Source organism: Carlito syrichta, unplaced genomic scaffold, assembly GCF_000164805.1.
Source record: "Carlito syrichta isolate Samal-C Ts95f unplaced genomic scaffold, Tarsius_syrichta-2.0.1 Scaffold304296, whole genome shotgun sequence".
NCBI classification, from domain to species: domain Eukaryota; kingdom Metazoa; phylum Chordata; class Mammalia; order Primates; family Tarsiidae; genus Carlito; species Carlito syrichta.
The window spans coordinates 222,025-225,388 of record NW_007248392.1 but is presented as its reverse complement, the minus strand read 5'-3'; positions in this window follow the sequence as shown (position 1 = coordinate 225,388).

The following is a 3,364-nucleotide window of genomic DNA, read 5'->3' as shown; positions in this document are numbered from 1 at the left end:
GTAGCTGGAACTACAGGCGCGCGCTGCCACGCCTGGCTAATTTTTGATTTATTGTAGAGATGAGGTCTCGCCAAGTTGCCCAGGTAGGTCTTGAACCCGTGGGCTCAGGCAATCCACTCACCTCAGCCTCCCAAAGGTGCAGGATTACAGGCTGAGCCACCAAGTCCAGCTTCTATGTCTTTTCAGTGGTGCATTTAGTCCATTCACATTCAGACTAATTATTGAAATGTGAAAGTTTTTCCCTGTTATGTGGTTCTTATAGAGTTGTTGCTGTTCCTGTTTGTTTGTTGTCTTTCTATTGATTTGGGGGTTGATTCATTTGTGTTTTCTATCTTTTTCCTGCATTCTTGTGAAGTATGATGTTGTTCTTTTTTCCCTTTCTTCTGTGTTTAATATTTTCTTGAGTGTTTCTTGTAGAGCTGGTCTAGAGGCAGCATAAGATTTTATGGATCAGATATCCGGTAAAGATTTTGATTATCCTCACTGATAAAGCTTAGCTTAGCTGGGTAGTTTATTCTTGCTTGAAATTGTTTATCTTTGAGAACTTTGAAGATTGGGCTCCAATGTCTCCTAGCCTGAATTGTTCTTGTAGATAAATCTTCTGCTATTCTATTTGGTCTTCCCTGGTAAATAATCTAAACTTTTTCTCTTGCTGCTTTTAGGATTTTTTCTTTTACACCTACTTTGTTTATTAGAATTACTATGTGTCTAGGAGTTGATCTTCTCATTTGTTGTCTTGCTGGGCTTCTCTGAATCGCTTGTGTTTGAATTTTTGCAACATTGAAGAGATGAGCGAAGTTTTCTTGAATAATTTTATGGAATCTTTGTTCCAGGGTGGTCTCCATCTCTCTTTCTGCCTCAGGAAGTCCAAATACTCTTAGGTTAAGCCTCTTGAAATAATCGCTCATCTCTTGAAGGTTTTGTTCTGTCTTTTTAAGCTTATTTTCTATGTTTTTGACAGTTTGGGTTGGCTGTATATTTTGCCCTTAAGCTCTGAGATTCTTTCTTCTGCTTGGTAAATTCTGCTCTCCATGCGTATTAGTTTGTTATTTATTTCAATCACGGTATTCTTTACCACTGTTATCACAGTTATCAACTCCTTCTTATTCCCTCTTGTTTCTCCTCAATTCTTTTTATTCTCTCTATTAATGTCTTCTTGTCTGGGTTTATAGTATGTGACTAGTAATTCTGCGGTTCTATTGTTTGCATTCTGAAGTCTGTGTTTTCAATGTCTGACCTCCCAGGGGTCTGTGTGAGACCTATATTCTTCTTTTGGTTTTTCTTCATTGTGTAGATTTTCCTTTTTTTCTTCCCCCCATTTAATTCTGTTGTTCAGGGATGGAGGGGTTGCTTTTATTTCTGTGTGCTCAATCTCCTATTCTTCCTTATGTGAATCCTGTAGCTTTGCTCAATTCTGCAACTGGGCTGTGGGTTGGGACTGTACTTTCTTGCAGTTTTGAGATTTAATTGAGTGGGAAACTGTGATTCGAAATCTATCTCGCAGATTCCAGTATTCACTGACAGGTGTATGGGTACCCTAGAACCCACTTCCCACTACCTTGCAATCTGTTCATGCAGTGGGGGTACACATTTGCTTCCTGAAAGCAAAATGAGGTACAAAAAATAAAAAGAATGAAACAGGGAAAGGATGGCAGAGGAAGGTGGAGAGAGAGAAGAGTAAGATTGAAAACAGACAAACATACCAACTAACAAATGAAATGAAACACAAAATCAGAAAAGAGTAAAAAAAGAAACTAAAACATAAGACAATCTTACAAACACACATGCCAACCAACCTTCCTAATAATGTACTATTCCCCTACACAAATAGGAAGTCTAAAGAAAAAAAAATCAGTACTATAACAGAAACAGAACAAATATGAAAGCGTTATCAATAATAGTAAAAAGAGAGAGAAAAGAGGAACAAGTAAGTAAAACAAACAGGCAGAGAATAAAAATAAAAATAAAAAATAAAAATAAAAACAAGAAACCAGGTTTGCTCTGTGATCCTTTCTGTAAGTCCAGCGTTCTTTCAGCTCTGATCTCTCGCCTTCATTGCAGGCTGGTAGAGTTACTCACAGTTAGGGTCAGATGCCCCAGGGCTGCTATGGAAGGAGGGTGGATCAGGTCTGAATTTAGTTGGCTTGCTGCCTATCAAGTCTGTCCCTCAGATCTGACCTGTCTGTTTGAGATCTAGCATGGGGCAGGGCCTTCTGTCTCTCCCAGTTTGATGAGATTACCTTAGATCCCAAGTAGGAGGTTGGGCAGAACTGGGCAGAGCTGAGCAGGACAATGCAGGTCTCTACCTGGTCTTGGGGCTCCAGCTGAGCTCTGGTCTTGCTGTGGTTGGGGGCCAAGCTGGGAGAGGTGGAGTGCAAGACAGCCGAGTGTTGCAGATTGGCATGGCATGGGGTGGCTCGGGGTAGGGTGGGTGGTGCAGCTGGTGAGAGAGCCTGGAGCTCCACAGGCCAGGAACTGAGGGTCATTGCGGGTGGGGCAGTGGTGGTGGCAGCGGCAGCAGCTACCGAGCAGTTCTTGGGGCTAAGGAGTGGCAGCAGCAGCCACCTGGGTGAAAGCAAGAGTCTTTATGGACATTGACTTTCATGGAGACTCTCAGAGTCCAACCTGTCCTGTGACCATCTTGTCAGAAATCCATCAAATCAATTTTTAAGAAATGTTATGAGGAGCAGGAAAGAGAAACTCAGAACACTTTGTTATAAGATGTCTACATTAACTGGTAAATCTTATTACAAATAAAAAAGAATATATATAAAATTAAAATAACAGAACATACTAAAAAGGAATAAAATTGTAAGAGAAAAAAGATACTTGCACTGTAGGTGAAGTGGCATAGTGATATTTAAAGGTGAATTTAGGTTATTAAAAAATTCAGGCTGAGCATGGTGGCTCAAGCCTGTAATCCCACCACTTTGGGAGGCTGAGGCAAGAGGATTGCCTGAGTTCAGAGGTTTGAGACCAACATGGGAAACTTGGTGAGACCTTGTCTCTACAAAAAAACCCAAAAAATTTGATGGGCATGATAGTACGTGCCTATAGTTCAAGCTACTTGGAAGGCTGAGGTGGAAGGATCACCTAAGTCCAGCAGGTCAAGGCCATAGTGGCCATGAGCTTGCTATTGTACTCTAGCCTGGGTGACAGTGAGATAACAGGTTAAAAAAAAAATCCATACTATGTAGTATAGAATAACCCTGAAATATTACAAATAAGTAAAAATGAGAAATATGCTAAGATAGGAAATAGAACAGTATAAAATGTTCAATTAAAACTAGAGAAAGGCAAGAAAAGAGAAAAAGAAACAAATAACAAATTCAACAAACAGAAAATAGCAACCGCTTTTATTTCT